This window comes from Pipistrellus kuhlii, unplaced genomic scaffold (assembly GCF_014108245.1).
Source record: "Pipistrellus kuhlii isolate mPipKuh1 unplaced genomic scaffold, mPipKuh1.p scaffold_m20_p_18, whole genome shotgun sequence".
In the NCBI taxonomy this organism is placed as follows: domain Eukaryota; kingdom Metazoa; phylum Chordata; class Mammalia; order Chiroptera; family Vespertilionidae; genus Pipistrellus; species Pipistrellus kuhlii.
In genome coordinates, this window is record NW_023425493.1 from 12,886,259 (window position 1) to 12,903,186 (window position 16,928).

Consider the following 16,928-nt stretch of genomic DNA (forward strand, 5'->3'; position numbering starts at 1 on the left):
CCAAAGATTTACTTTAAAAGCACAGACATGAAAGGATGCCGAATGTTATGGTAGTTAGAGGGGGAGAGGGAAGATAAGGCCTGTTCACCAGCAAATGGAGCCGAGCCCAGAAGTAGAGACAACAAAAGCACAGGGACCTGCTTCCTTCCACAATATATATGGAGAGGGCAATAAAAAGGCAGCGATTCTTGACTTAGCTTTGAGGAGCACAATGGGCATGATTAGGGATCCAGAGTGGGAGCGCATTTAAGTAGCAGTGGTATCCACCAGTCAGCTGGTAATTGGAATGAGAACTGAGGGGGATGAAGCCGAGGAGCGAGAGATGGAGAGACGGGGGAGAGTCATTTGAAAGGTTTTTTTTTTTTTTTTTTTTTTTTTTTTTTTTTTTAATTTAAGGAGATGAACATTCACTTTGGAAGCTAATATTATCATCTGCTTTCCTAACCTCAACCTTGGAGGTTTTGATTCAGTAAGAATGGGATGAGACCCAAGAATTTGTATTTTTAAAGAGCCTCCATGGTAATGCTGTTGCTGCTGGTCTTTGGACCCATTTAGAGGATGTCTGGAGGAAGGGGGAAGAGCATGGGACAGAAATCTATAGAAACACACACACACACAAAGAGAGCATCCAACCAAATGGCAAGCATCCTACCTCCTTGTTCACTGTCAAACATGCGAGGCAATCCAGGTAAGGAAGTCAGCAGGGAAATTCAATGCAGAAGAGTATCAGCAAGATGGGGATTCCTTCTGGAAAACAGCAGGGATGAAGGAAAATTAGGGGGGGAAAATCAGAATAAAAAGCAAAATAGCAGGCACTCAGGAAAGCAAAGTCCTGAGTTGAATATTCTTTAACTCTCCAGCAACAGAAGTCAACAAAGCAATGTGATAATATGCTTTGGTATATATGGACGACAATACGTTACAAAATAGTCATGCCCTGTGATGAAATGTTGATAAATTAGGATAGACATATGTAAAATTGTGGACTGTTAGATTGTCAAGTGATTTGAAAGAGTGTAAACAACCTGTGGTTTCCAGGCCTTGCTCTATGGCCTTGAAGATGGATCTCAAGGCAAACCACCAACCACTGAGAGTGAGAGAGCCATCAATTGGGAAGGAGTCACGGAGCACTGCCCCCTGCCACAGCCAGAGCATCTCTGTTAGAGGTAGGACTCCATTTGAACAGGAAAGTACTAGATTAAATGTGTTTAAAATTCCTGCTTCTGGCCATTTCCCCTCATTTTACAGAGGGGACCACTGAGGTCCTAAGAAGCAGTGTCTTGTCCAAAGCATCTCACGGTGCTTGTGGCAATTTGGATCTAAGCCTGGAACTGCTGGATCCTAGTCCAGCGAGGGTTCCTCCAGAGCACCTCACCAACCCCTTCAGACACTGGAACTTGTCAAGCAGGTGTGTTTTACAAGACTTCGCCACTGTGTGTGGAAAGAACATTTTAAGGGTCACGATTTAGTCAGTGGCACATCTGAATGCATGTGATAACGAGCAAGGTCATCCCAGAGTGTTGTTTTACATTCTTTTGAAGTAGGAGGGTTCAGTGAGGTAAGGAGGAATAAACAGGACTCCTTGGTTCAGAAGGAAGTGGGAACACCGGTGGGGTACTTAAACTACCCGAAGCTTGTTACACACATCACAAACCTTAGACCTTCTCCTTCGCATAGCAACCCAATGAAGCCAGCTAAATTACCCTCATTTAGCCATGGCCACGGTTGAGGCCCAGCAGGCTTCACTCCATTGCCAAGTGGGGATGACAAGTCTGGGTGACTTCAGGGACCCAAACATTTTGTACTTAATTACATTGTCCTCGGACAATGGGGTACTTTTGGGTTCTTCATGCCACACATACACACACACACACACACACACACACACACACACTACCATGGGCGATAAATTTCTAATTCAAACATTCAGGAAGATTCATGTAAGAGCTGCCATGGGCTGTTCTGGCAATACTTAACTTCTAAGGAATTTTAAATAGGTCCTTTGGGGTCAGCACATTCCTACATAAAGCTCTTCCCTGGCTTCCAGCTTTCCTTCAGCTTATCCTTAGGAGAGTTTTTTTGGGGGGACTCTGAGTGAAGACAACAGGGGCACACCCTGAGGGTAGAACTTCAGACCATCTTTCCCTGCTCCCAGGCCATGGACTTCAACACAACACAGAGTCAGGGGCTTAGAAGGGGCAGCTGTGTTTGTGCCTCTCCACCGCTCTTAACATTTCTCCCACTTTTCTGTTATGCAGATGGTGCATAATTGAAAGTCTAAAAAATGGAGAAAATAATCCTTATGATCCTGACAACCTTACATGTACCTGTTTTCATTCTGGTGAATTGTTCCTATTGTCTGTCTTCATAAATAGAGACTTCCTATAGTTACAGTCCTTTGGGGAACATACTTGGCATCTTAACCTCCCCCTCCTTCCCGCGCGCGCGGGCACGCACACACACAGACTTAACTCTACGTCACAGATTTTATCCAGGAGGCGTGTGGTTACATCCTCGTTTCCTCCCCATGCTTCTCTCCCTTCCTTTCTTTTATTCACTCTCCCTGTGCTGTCTTTGTCACGTTGTCTCCCTTCCATGTTTTTCTCCCTTAATTGAATTGAAAGCTTGCTATAGGCTCCTGGGAATGAAGACATGGCTGAGTTCTGACTGGGTCTCCTGTCATAAACCAGTCTCTCACCAGATGTTTCCTAGGAGTAAAATGGGGTAGGTGAGAGGAAGGGGAGCCGTGGTCGTGACGACGGATCAGAATCCTGGGCAGGGGTGATTGTGGGAGTGGAATAAGAAAGGAGCAGGCTGTGCATTCCATAGCATCAGGAGGTGAAGTGTTTCCTTCCTCATCATCAATTGGAAATAATAACGATAGTAGTAATAGTAATGAATAACGATAGTAGTAATAGTAATGTTCCCAAGCAAGGCCACCTGGGGAGGGTAAGGTGGCTTCTTGTATTGTTCTAAGTCCTGGCCATAGTTCAGTGGTGTCATAATACAACCCTTGCAAAGATGGTTTCCTATTAAGAAAATGTGTAGAATCACAGTAACAGCAGTGGATACTCCCCCAGTCCTTTCAACATACGAAGCATCATTTCAACCTACAAAAGCAAAGAAAACGTTGTAGGCAGAATGAGTGGGACTTGACATTTGACAATGAAGAGTTTAGCTGAAGTTCTCCCCAGATGATTAATGAAACAAGCACTGTGCAAGGATAAGCATTTTAAGAGGGGCCAAAGGCACCCATTGAAAATCCAGGAAGAAGCCAAGGTATTACTGAGAGGGCAGCGTGAACGAGGAGGCACATTCAAAAGATGGGAGGGAAGATACCTGGGGAAACGTTAGTAGCGCCAAGGACTCTAATAAACGTTAAGTTGCAATTTATGGTTATTTCTTTGTGGTTCAATTTCCTTGGCAATTATTATATCCGAGTGACACTTCAATTGAATTACCTGCTTCAATGACTATTAACAAACCAAAGTCCTTAAATTCGAGGAAACTATGAAGGCACCTTCAGGAGAGTCCTACCCCTGACACTCCAAACTTCGCAGCGCTCATCTCCTTAGCACCCGGAGGCCCGTTGCACAGCGGGGCCATGGAGGAACCCGCCCACACAATAGTGTCCAATGTTTTCAAAGCACTTCTGGTGGATTCCACCTTCCCCGCGCAGTGTTGTGCTAACCCCCAGGTGACCGGCCGCCTTTCTCTGCACAGGACACAATGGCAACTAGAAACATTAACTCCCGCAGTGTCAAAAGAATCCGACTGCATTATTCCTTGACCTCCGGAAAGATAATGTGTCATTTGCTGTATGGAAATAAAAGTTTTTCAAAGCAGTTGGAAATATAATTGTGTACGCTTCACTTGCCGCACCGCCTTTCTGAGGTTTATTTGTTTGGCCCCTGGGAGCGAGAGAATGGGAGACTTTCAGAGAGGTGACCACGGAGGTCTCCTTCCTTCTCCCCCCCGCCCCCCACCGCCCAGGGTCCCCACCGAAGGAAGACAGTGTTTTCTGAGCTCGGATCCTGGGTGGGGAGGAGTGGCTCCTGGAGGACAAAGCCAGCCCAGGATGGAGGCACAAGAAGGCCCCATCTGGAGTCTGAACGCCCCTGAGGCGGGGCTGGGGGGGATCTTCCTGGTGGGTGGATATTTACTGGAAGTCAATAGTCCAGTGGGCTTTGCTCGGATGCTAATGAGGCCAAGGTTATACAAGTGCCAACTGGTTTCCTTCTGTTCCCTCTGCAGTGAACCGCCTCCTGTCAGCGGCCAGGCCTCTCACAATGCAGGAAGAGGGGTAATGAAACAGGCCGTAGGCTTCTCCCGGACAGATGGCTCCCCAGCTGTTTCTGCCCATGGGTAACTTTTGTTGCCACCACTCATCATCCCCTAGAAAGGACCGTGTCCTCCAAAGCCTTTCCCCTCACTCTCTGGAGAGACATGTCTTCATCCACAGGGCCTCCCTTCGGGACCGTGCTCAGGTAGACCATTTCTGACGTGCAGGATGTCTTGTATTGGTGCGGGAGCCAGCTCAGTCACAGGTGAATGCAGAGAGATGGATCCCAGCCTCCCAACTGTCTCACCTTGGAAGCCCTTGTAACACTATTCCCTCTCTTCAAGGCATCTGTGAGCCCCCAGCCTTGGGGCTCCCAGGAGCTCTTTTCCTTCTGATCTGTGAAATGGGCGTACTCAGCCTGGCCCTTGCCAACGTGCAGGGTTGGTGTGGCCACGAAACGAGGAAATGTGGGGGCAGCTTTGGGAAGTGTGGAGCACATGCTAGCAGGCGTGACCGGTCACTTACTTCTCCCTGACGCCCTCCAAAGTCAAGGTGATGGCTGTCAGCCGCTCTGGTCCCCGAGGCAAAGGCTTTCTTCTTTACTGACATCGCGTCCCAGTTACTCTCCTGGGCTTGCCGCATTGGGCATTTGGGGCAGTGGCGATAGGAATGCCTTTGAGTCCCTCCCCCTGTGTCCTTGGCACACTGTCCCTGCCGATCTCTCCCACTTCCAAGCAGATGCTGCTTCCCCACGGTGTCAGTCAGTGTTCTCTGGAGAAGCAGAGCCCAGAGGAATTATTTTAAGGAACTGTCTCACACAGTTGTGGGCCTGGCAAGTCCAAAAGCCCTGGGGCAGGCTGGGATGAGTAGAATTTCTCCTTCTCTAGAAAAATCTCAGTTTTTGCTCTTAAAGCCTTCCACTGATTGGATGAGGCCCGCCCGCATTATTGAGGGTAATTGCCTTTAGTTAAAGTCAACCGATAGCAGATGTTAACTACATTTTAAAAATGACCTTCACAGCAACATCTATACTGACATTTCATTCAACAACTGGGTGCCATAGCTTAGCCAAGCTGACACATAAAGCCAGCCATCACACCAACCTTCCACAGTTGACATCCTAGGCCAGTGGTCAGCAAACTCATTAGTCAACAGAGCCAAATATCAACAGTACAACGATTGAAATTTCTTTTGAGAGCCAAATTTTTTAAACTTAAACTTCTTCTAACCCCACTTCTTCAAAATAGACTCGGCCAGGCCGTGGTATTTTGTGGAAGAGCCACACTCAAGGAGCCAGTGAGCCGTAGTTTGCCGACCACAGACGTAAACCCATTTTGTGGGTAAAGCTTTCTGACCAGCTTCTCATTCCACTGTCAGGAGGGAGGTGGTTTTCTCCCTTGCTTTGTGTCTTCTTTGGCTTTCAAACCACTCTCCCTGCATCTCACTGTGCCCTGTGGAGGTTACGTTGAGATCTCATCTCCTAGAAACAACTATGGTCCTTTCATGCAGCCATCAGAGTAAACACCATATTAATATTCCACAACCTTGGCTCTTTTCTGTTTAGAAAGAGGAGGACTGGGGGTTAGAGGGAAGCCAACTGCCCCTCGCTCGCTAGAGAATTAAATTCTGACCCCAAATGTAACCTTTCATGCAGCCCCCAGTCCTCCTCGGTGCAGTCTGGGGACCCACTCAGCTTAGCTCCAGAATAAAAAGGAAAGGCTGATGTGATTCCTCCCACACCCTTCAGCTCAGCTCTTTCCAAAAGTGAGGCCGCCGGGGAAAGGCTCAGAAGGAGCCCTGGGGCCCTGTCCTAAGAGATTCCATCCTAATGGTAGAAAACACAGGTGAAGGGAAAGCCAGAAGTGCTGGGTAGACACAAAGGAGCCATGAAAGCAAAGCATAAACAAAGCACCATCTTCTCTAGGTAAGCGAGTTCTAATGAGCTCTAAAACCGCAGGCACCGAAGGAAAACAACTGGAACTAGTCCATGTGTGGGTCTTCGCGGTGTTACCGTCTTCCCTGTGCTTCGTTTGGGAGAGGATTTACGTGAAGTTTGCATTTCCTCAGAGCACGGTAATTGATGGCTAAAGAAGCCCGGCCCAGACTCACGGGAAAGCGTTGGGCAGTGGAGAAAGAGGTCGGAACTGGACATGCATTCATTCCACAAACACAGAGCGAACAAGGGCTGAGCCGGCGGTACTGTGAGGGAGAGGCGCCTGGTGGCTGAGGCTTTTGCTCTCAGTAAGGATGACACACACAGAAGTAGCTCTTATAAAACAAAGCAGGGCCAGGGGTTGGAAGGTTTAGGGGAACACTGTCTCTTAGGGTCCCTAGTGGCCTGTGTGAGGGGGGTCATCTAGGCAGAGACCGGAAAGAAGGAAGTGAGGCCGTCAGCCATGGGCATGGGCGAGGATTCACAGTGGATCCTCTTTCCTGAAGTGACGAGGGCGGGCCCTGATAAACGGGACATCCTGTATAATCCGCGTGATATGCAATACAGACGTACAGTATCCATATTTGTATGTGTGCACACAATACAACCAGTTATAAGTATGAATGTTGATAGTTACATAATTTACATAAGTAATCTCTTTATATACATATTTATCACATCTCTCTCTCAAGTAATGTATGCCCAAATTTAACATGAGTTATCTCTTTAGCAATGCTATTACAGGTGAATCTCATGGTTTAATTTTCTTCTCTGATCTTCTATACCTCCCACATTTTATACAGCTAACCTGCTTTACATTTTCTGTCATGTATTCATTGCTCTCTTTAATCTCCCAAATGAAGTCGTTGTCCACGGAGAACTGAGTGTTTTTACAATAAACTAACGTGAAATAATGGTGATAACTATATCCGATAGCTATATGCCGGGTAGTTTCAAGTGCTTTATGTACATTATCTTACTTAATCCTCACAACAGCATGGAGGCAGCTGCCATCACGGCTGCCTCTTCCTTCTCCGGCTGAGGAAGCTGAGGTGTGCAAGAGTTCGATTGCCCATGGCCACCCAGCTTGTGGGCACTGGAGCTGGGGTTGCCCCCAGCAGCCTGAACCCATAGGTAGTCCTGTCTGTGACACTGGGCCCCCGCTGCCTCCGTGGAAGCTCAAGGCAGCCTCTTCACTGTTCCCGTTTCTCAGAGGTTGAAACTAGATGTCACCAGTGAATTATCCAGAGAATTGCCTCAGTCACATCTCTGTCTCTGCTATTGATATAGCAAAAGCCAAATGGAACCAGAATGAATGTATTTGATCAGCCTGCCTCCCCGGTGGCTAGTTTATTCCAGGACAGGTGGAATGCAGATTTTCATATCGATTTTAACTACTTTGATGAATTGCAATAAATCAAATGGGAGCAAGGTCAGGTCTTGGGTAGGGATGGACACAGCCTCCACAGGCCTGGTCTGAAATGCACCTTTTTTCCTTTCCACTTCTCCTCACATCCTGCTTCTCCTCCCCCCACCCCATGTAAATTTCCTTTAGCGGACACTTGAAGATTGGATTCCATCAGAACGCTAGAGGAAGATTTTGTTCCTTTTGAAATTATGTGGCTATGTGTTCGGATTCCTTTTTCTTGGTTGCACTTTCCTTTGGCTGTTTGGGTGACAGGGAAACTCTTAACTTCCTGGTTGTCCATGAATGAAGTGGCACAAGACCCACGTGTGCTAGAGGCACTGAGTGAGGTGACAGCAGCCATTAGGGAGAACCATGGAGCCCGGCTCAGACCAAAGTGGACTGAAGGCAGCCCAATCGTGAGCAGCCCAGCAGTACCTGTGGTCCTTTTGCTGTGGTTTGACGTCTTCTGACCAAAAGGGTCATTATCAGTTTCAGTTTGTAGCATCTGAGATGCACGTAGTGAGCGCTTCCGGGTGGGGCTGCCCGACTCTTACTGCATGCACTTCAGCACAGAGGGTAGTACTATGGCTCAGCTGTCGCTAAAAATCACAATAAATGTTCCCCATGACACGAGCACTGCGGTGGGACGAGGCATTGTAACGAAAGGCCAGTGATGTGGTTAAATCAGACTTGCTTTACCCTGTGGCCCTGAGCAGCAGCTGGGAGAAAAAGACAGTCTTTGGATGGAAAGACCCAAAGGGCCCCTTAAGTCTTTCGTACACTCCATGTGCGGGTGACTCCTATCTGCGACCAGGCCTCCCTCACCCGCCGGCCTCGCCCCCAGTCTCAGAGCTGACACCCCCAGTCAGGGTAAACAAAGTCACACGTCATATGACATTGGCTTCGGCTGGTCTGTGGATTTGTGGTATTTTTATTCTTTCTCTTTTAATGTTCTGTGACTTCACCTTTCCCAGACTAGAGACGTATCGCCTTTGCTGTCTGTTGTGGTTTAAAAGCTTGGCCAATGCCTGAAAATGAATTGCAGCTTAAGAATCAAAGCTGAGTTGTCATCATGACTAGGAAGCCAGTAGGAAGTCACCAAATCAGTGTGTATCTGCATGTAACCCAGGTCACCTTTCAGACCAGGAGAAGGGATCAGTTCAAGTTGATGACTTGGTCTAGCACAGCGTTTTTCAACCGCTGTTCCGCGGCACACTAGTGTGCCGCAAGATGTTGCCTGGTGTGCCGTAGGTGCAGACAAGACAAGAATTTTATAATTTTTCACCATTTTGTTTACTTAATATTTCATAATAAAGTAATTATAAAATACTTTCTTTGTGTTTATTTGATTCCTATTCAAGAGAATTACTTTATGTATAGTCAATATAGGCACAGAGTTAAATTTTTTAACATTTTCTAATGGTGCTGTGCCTCGTGATTTTTTTCATGAAACAAGTGTGCCTTTGCCCAAAAAAGGTTGAAAAACACTGGTCTAGCAAACTAGCAATTGCAGTCAAAAAGGTTAAACTAGTTGCCACAGGCAGATGCCCAGGGAGGTTGTGTCTCTGATAAAACCAGCATGCATTCTTCTTCTTCTCCTTCTTCTACTTCTTCTTCTTCTTCTTCTTCTTCTTCTTCTTCTTCTTCTTCTTCTTCTTCTTCTTCTTTTTCAAGGATAAAGACATTAGATCATCCTTATAGTTTAGAAGCGTTTTTGTTTACAGTAAGAAGAAAAAGGTTGAGGAAACCCTCCCTTCATCCTTGTTCAGTATAAATATGGGTTTATGTAGATGTGAGTGTCAGGACCATAAGGAATAAAGAACTTGCTCTCTGACTCAGGTGTTTAGAGTTATAATGAAGACAAACATTCATATGTGAAATTACTAACTAAGGTTAATGATCATTGAGAGGCAGTGAAGAATTTTTCTGTTGGAAAGATAGAAAGCAGAGTCAAGCAAAGATGGTCTTCAGAGATGCATCTCGGAACAGAGCAAAAGAAGATAGATAATTTCACTGCTCCTGAAATTGCTTTAAGTTTGATCCCTAGAAGGCATTGGAGTTTACAGGTGAATAAGAGCATATTCAGATGCATTGGGGCGAGAAGCAGCAGCCAGTTGCCAAACTGTTCATCTAGTCCCAGGTCTACTGCTGTAACCATTCCATAGCAAAAGGATTGTCACACATCTAAGAAACTTCATATGTGGAGTTCTGTGCAGATGCCTAGCATCATACATAACATTGGTGGACACCCAGTCCTTGGTACAATCTGAGCCATATCTATTTCCAATACTGTACAAGCCAACTGCATTTGGGGAACTAGTACTCTATTATGGAGCCGAAATCTGGGCCAAGGAGATTCCTCTCTCCACAAATAGCGAGTTGGAATTTTTTAACCCTTCCCTTTCCCAGATTCCAACCAGCACCATGAAGGCTATTTCAGAAATCTTGAGTTGAAAAGAAAGAGGGCCACAATTGGAGCTAGGGGGTGGCATTCAGGGGAGGGATGGTATTCAAAGGGACAGGAATCTGGTAAGAGATGTAGAAAGAGAAGCTGGAGAAGGGAAAGGCAAGCCAGGAGAAAATAACATCTTGGAAACAAAGTTTGGAGAACAAGGTGGGAAAGCAGTGGTTAAGAGTCTACTTGGTACAGACAGGTGGAGACAAGATGATGTTGTAAGTGTGCCTGTGCCATAACATGGATGGCACCGGTGGCCTTTGCCAGAGCAGTTTAAATAGATAAGACAGAAAACAGACTTTTGTGGGTCAAGTGATGGCCGGGAATGAGAAAAAGGGAAAATGTTAGTAAGCTACTCTGTACAAAGGCCTATCAGGAGAACCTGGTTTGTATTCTCAAATAATGGAAATTCTAGGAATAAAATAAGTCCAGCAATGTTCTAAGGGAGGAGATCCAGAAGACAGGCTCATCCTGGGATGAAAGGAGTAATCCTTTGATATAGGGGAGGGATGTGCAGAAAAGCTTGTGGGGTATAGGTAGGAATTTTAAGAAAACCAGGTCAAGTACCCTTACTGTTTTATTGTGAAATTGAAAGTAATATGTAATATGCTAAGAAGAGGCAGAAGACACTAAGGACATGTGATGGAATTGCTAATTGGTATTGAGGGGCAGCTGAGCCTGGAGACCAAAAAATCAGCAGTGGCACTCGTCAGCACATTTGATTTATTTCCTGTTATACTCACTAGCTTGGGTTCAAGAGTGAAAGAAGCAGATGGTTTGGTTAATTCTTAGTCAAGGTGTTAACAGGCAGATGCAGCCAAAGGACAATTTGGCAAAGTAATTGCAGATGGCATGGCGGTGGGCACAAATGAAGAGATGGTATCTCAGGGTGACAGACTATTCATTGCTGAGAACTCAGAACTTTGGCTAAATGGAAAATGAACCCTTTTTGTGTTGCTGTGTTTCCATTTATCGCCTTGCTAAATTTACACAGGTTAGATCAGCTGCTGGAAAAAGCTCTACGGCTAGCCAAAATTTCAGAACCACCCCTTTTCCACGAGAGCCTGATCAGGGTACTTCCAGCTAAGCTGGGCATATCAGAGAGGATGGGTGAAATTCTTGTTTATGATAAGTCCCCTGAGGTCAGGTGACCTTCTGGGGAGCCTGCCTTCACTCAGAGATGGAAGTTGCTTCCATCTTAGCTCTGTCATTTCAACACATGGCCTCTAAAGGGGCAGAAAGGATGAATGAGGCACACTGATGATTAATACTGCAAAGGAGAAGTGACATAGCATTTAGTCACATTCCTGTGAGCTCAAAGTTATCCCAAGACCCCAATGCAACTGCAGAGAAAACTGGGAAAGGAAGGAGAGCATGTGAGCCTTCAGGCAGCATCAATCACACTCTGAAACTGGATCAACCACCACGTGGCCCAAGACCTGCTCTGCGTTTCTGGGAACTTGACTCTAGGGATGATCAGGGAAGGACTGGGAAGTGTAAGGTCATTTGAGGATGACTGTCCACATGGCACGAGACCACACCGTTGGAAAGTCAACATATAAGCTGAACTGTGATTCTGTGGTTGGGCAAAGAGGAGGAGAAGGAGTAGGGGGAGACAGAGGGAGAGAAGAAGAGAAGCAACAAGGTCATTTGATGAAACTTGAATGTTGGTGTAATCATCCCCCTCCCATCTCCCCCCCTAAATTTGGCCCAACTGGAGTCTGCTCATGGGAAATAAAACATAAATGAAGGTAAGGACAGTGGAAACTCGCCTGAGCTGCCAGCCACATGAATTTGCAGGGAGAAATGTCACAATCCAAGCTGCCCCTTCTGCCTTCCTCTCGTTCCTGCCCTAATCCCCCCCCCCCCCCCCCCCCCCCAGTTTCAAAACCACTGGGTATGTAGAAATTGTGTTCAAGACCAAGAGATGGGAACAGGCCTCTCCCACCAGCTCTTGCGGGGAGTGTGCTATTTCTTTTTAATTTGCTCACTCAGTCCTGAATAACTTTTCAGAGGGCTCCAGATACCGCAGTGTGACAGCTTAACCAAGGCGCATCCCATGCGATGGAATTGCTCTACAAGCAACCTTGCCAAAGGCCCTTTTCGATGCACAAAGCTGGCTCTATCTTTGTATATTGAGGGAGCTAAATCAATGTTAAACGCTTGGCTCTTTTCACAGGACAATGACCAGGACCTAAGCTGCGTCCTTCCTTTTTGATTGACACTTGAAACGCAGCGCGGGAATCAGCCAGAGGCGCTGCTACAAGCCGAAGCCGCTGCTGGGATAACCACTGGTGACATCTGCAGAAAGGCCGACAAAAGGCAGTTGAAAGCTGTGTTTGTTGCCTTCCCCCCTCAGATCTCCTCGCTTTCATGGAGCTCCTTGCTTGCTTTAATATTATGATTCAGCACCTGGCTTTTTTGAACCTTGCTTTAAACTTCAAAAGGCGAGGTGGTATTAACAAACATGAAACGGAAAAGTGGCGGTAGTTTGATTTACTGTTGTCGTCTTATCAAGGGTTTTTTTGTCACCAGCTGCCACTTTCTGTCATCTTTGGAACCATTATCATTTCTCTAAAATCTAAAAGACTCCACTTAATAACAGCTTTGAATACAGGCAGGATCAGTAGCATGCACAGTTCTGGGGATGACAGGACCATCAAATGCAAAGAAAGATGTTGCCAAAAAAAAAAAAAAAAAAGATCTTCACAAAAAAACAAAAAACCCAAACCACACAAATAATAGCCGCAGTACTTTCCTAGTGACCTTGATTTCAGAATTAAACAAGTCCAAGCCAGTGCCATTGTTACCTTGGAATGCACTGGAGAGTTTCCTTGAGAAGTTCCTGGCGGTGAGGGCTAGTGGGGGGTTAAAACCTCAGGCCACAGCAAGGCTTCCTGAGTCCAGGTAGGAGGGGAAGCTCTGCCATCATGGAAAGGGCTGGAAGGTCCTCAGCTAGCACAGCTGCTCAGCTAATTAAGGGCTCACTGTCACCGACTAATACTCTTGAGCAGCCACTTGATGCTGCCAGAGATCAACCCTGCAAAGTCTCACCAGGGCAGAGGTCACGCCACGCTCTGCTTTCTCCTAAGGCCTGGCAACTCTGAGCTTCCCAGCTAACCCCTCCTGCTCCTCCTGCACCCCTGCCCACTGTATAGGTTAAAGCTGGGTCCATCCCAGTAAGAGTAAGCCCACTGATTAATTCTTCTGTCTGCTCGGGAGACATGCAATTGGCCAGAGCCACAAGGGACCTTAAGATCACCCAGCCTGGTGGTTTTGATTCTCTCCCGAAGACCTCTGTAAAAATGTTCATGCCTCACTCAGCTCCTTTCCACATCGTGTGAATCCAAAATGCTGAGGGTGGGCCATCGACACCTGTGTTTTTAAAAGTTCTCTGGGCGATTTTGATTTCCAAAAAAGGGTTGAGAACCAACTCTAACAGATGAGGCTTCTGAGAATCAGAGGAGTTAAGTCACTTGTCTAAGGTTGCATAGCAAGTATGGGGTAGACCCATGGAGGGTGATAACTGTATGGTGCTTTCAACAGGGAGGGGGCTGAGCAATGGCTTCCAAAGATGTAAGTCACAGTCATGCAAATTCCTGTTGTGGCCTCTCCATCTGTTCCCCATCCTAGGTCAGCACAACTCATCAACTTTCCGCACCAAGGAGCACCCATCCTTGATGGGTTCCTCTCTCCTCCTTCCTCATCTCCTCAGGGCCTTGAGAGAGCAACATGGAGGATATACCTGCCAATCCCTGGCACACTAGTGGAAGTACATGGAAAAGGTGAAGCTGCTCACTTAGATGTTATCAAGTGCAAAACACTTCATTTGTGGTTTGATCTGATATGTCTCCTCCTTGAAAGCAGTCATATATACGTGACCATCTGTTTCTCTTTTATGACCTAGTAGCACAAACTTGCTATGTTATTACGTAGCTTTGTCAGGTGTGGCATCCACAATCCTACCTGTTATAGCTCTTTTTACAAAGGTCATTACAACAAATTAGCCATAGAGACGAATACTAAGTAGCCTGGAGTTGCAACCCTGGATCCGAGTGGTCTACTCACAGCCCCAGGGGATGGCTCCTGGAAACCTCACAGATCTTCCAAATAGAAAGGGGGAGGGGGAAGTCTGACAATGAGGAAGAGCGTCTTTGCAGCTAATTGAGTTCTAGTCTCAATATCAAACAAGAAAATAAACCCAAACAAAATCATGAGATCTCTGGCCTCACAAAGCAGGACTTTTTTGATGACTAATAGTCTTGTCAACTCTAGCCAAGTATTAGTGGTAGCCTGAATGGCTAGATCAAGAAAGATTCTGGGCTCAGTCATCAGATTATCATGAATGATTAGCAAAGTTGGCCATGCATAGGGGTACATATTATGTATGTAATTTCAAGACCTGATCGAATGATTTAAACAAGTGTTGACAATGTTCTCCTTCAGATCATCCATGAGTTTATAACCTAGTTTTGTCACTCACTAGGCAGGAGAGCTTGGGCAAGTTACTTAGATTTAGTTTTCTTATCTGTAAAATGGGTATAATGCCTCATTCTGTGTTTTGAGATTTGAATGACACAATAAAATGTAAAGCCATCAGCGCACTGCATGCCATGTAGTAGGTGCTTTATTAAAACTGAAGCTCTTATTTATCCTTATGGAGAGAATAAATCTACTAGCCTGAGTTTGGGTCTCTGTGGATAGGCAATGCAAAAAAACTAGGGTCGATCTCTAGGAATGAGGCCAAAGAATTTTGAGCCAAAAATATACCTTTTACTAAACTGTAGTCCAACATTTAAAAGAGGAAGAAAGAAAGGAAGGAGGGGAAGAAAGAAGTAGGGTGGGAATGAGGCAGGAAGGAGAACAGGAGTGAGGGAGAAGAAAGATTCAACAGTGAAATAGAAGATTTACAGAGATAGCATGGAATTAAGTGAGGGAGACTAGGACTGAAAAAAAAAAGTATCAGAAATTCTGAAGCATATAAGGGGGTATATATATATATATATATATATATATATATATATATGTGTGTGTGTGTGTGTGTGTGTGTGTGTGTGTTTTCTATTTTGGATAGATTATTCTTGCCTCCCCCTTCCTTCACCATTAAGCCACATTTCATATTTGTTCCCCCTTGTTAATATAGTTCCTTATCTGTATGCTTCACAGCATAGAAGTGGAATTCTGTTTACAATACAGTGAGTAAGACTTTATGACTCTGAAGATACAGACAACATCTCCTGCTCTACCATACTGGCCAGGTATCCTTGGACAAAGTCACATAACCATTCTGAGACTCCTTTTCTTCCTTTGTCAAGGGAATAAGGTATCTCACATACTAACTTTAAAGCAGCGGTCACCAACCTTTCGGACCACTGCTTTTAGGGTTATTTTGAGAATGCAAGAAAATAATATGCACGAAACACCTTTATATATTTGATATACATGTGAAAGGATGATGATGTGTCCAATCATTACATAGATGGATCCACCTTCCTGATGTTATTTGATGGAAGCATATTCTCCATTGTTTCAATGTCCCCCTTCCCTACGACCCTCTAAAAATCTGCCCCAATTTTTCATCTTTACTGATTGGGATTTTAACTGAAATTAGAGATTAATTCTTTTAGTTAACCAAATTACCATCCTTACACATCCTTTTAAATAAGTTTACAGTCCTAATTACTTATAGAAAATTAGGCTAGACAATGGATTTCTAGAGAGGCCAGGATGTAGGGGTGATTTATTTGATGCATAGGAAAAGAGAGTGACATTAAGTTTAGCGCAGCAATTAGCAGACAGACGGACCAAGGCTTCAGCCCTGGCTCCACCACATGTAACCTCAGGCAAGTGGCTCCATCTCTGCTGTCTTGTGTTCCCTTGTCTATTTATTGTTAATAAGTGTCATTGAGTGTCTACTCCATGCCAATCCCTGTTCTAGGCAATAAGACAATCATAGTCCTTGTCCTTATGAAGCTTATGCTTTACCAGGAATGATAGAATAAAAACAGAGAAAAATAGTAGAATGAGCACTAAGAAAAAGCAGTGAAGGCTACCATAAAAATAACAAAGTGGGATAAAAAGATAGTGAGAAGGGGAAATAGGATAGGCAAGAAAAAAAGCACTGAAGGGGTGACATTTTTTACCTAAATTTTAACGAAGAGATAGTGCAATCCAGGGGAAAGTCTGAGAGAGGGATATTCAAAGGGAAAAAAATAGCAATGCAGAGTCTTCCTTAAACATAGGGAATAACTGGAGCGCATAAGAAGTTGTCAGATATGAGATAGATAATAAAAGTGGAGTTGGCAATAATTACTGCTAAATTAGATGTGGGGGTGGGAGGGAGAAGAGTCAAAAATGACTTGGTGGATTGGATTGAGAATGAGGTAGATGAGGAAGATGGGATTTAGTGGGGTGGCCCACGAGTTCTGTTATAGACATAATACACTGGTAACATTTTTTAACATTTAGGTAATCTGACAAATGGAGATCCTAACAGGGCCTACTAGTTGGTATTTGAGATAATCATGGAAAGGGCCTAGTAGAGGATGGGCAGTGAACAGAAGTGCACACTGAGCTGCAGATTGTCTCTGTACAGTAAAAAGATGAGACAAATGATGACGAGAGGACGCTGGAACACCAGTATAAGGGAATCAGGTTTAGGAAGGAGACTGAACACACGGTTTAAATGCTTCACAGTTCTGCATTCAACCCACCTTAGGTGGCACAGAGAAAAACAGGGCTGTTTATAAGGGGCTACCAGATCAAATGGTCCATTCTGTAAAAAGAATGTTTTTCTTTTCTTCTAGAATTGAATGAGTTAACACCACTTTAGGGATCATGTCTTGACTCA

General features: G+C 45.2%; 1 long non-coding RNA gene across 3 annotated transcripts in view; it reads right to left on the minus strand.

The window, feature by feature from the left end:
* Positions 1–644: 644 nt before the first annotated feature.
* Positions 645–16,928, minus strand: part of LOC118721220 — a 195,497-nt gene continuing 179,213 nt past the window's right edge. For all 3 annotated transcript variants that reach the window (XR_006741934.1, XR_006741935.1, XR_006741937.1), the window contains one exon: positions 645–747. This is a non-coding gene — a long non-coding RNA (uncharacterized LOC118721220). The remainder of the gene's footprint in view (positions 748–16,928) is intronic.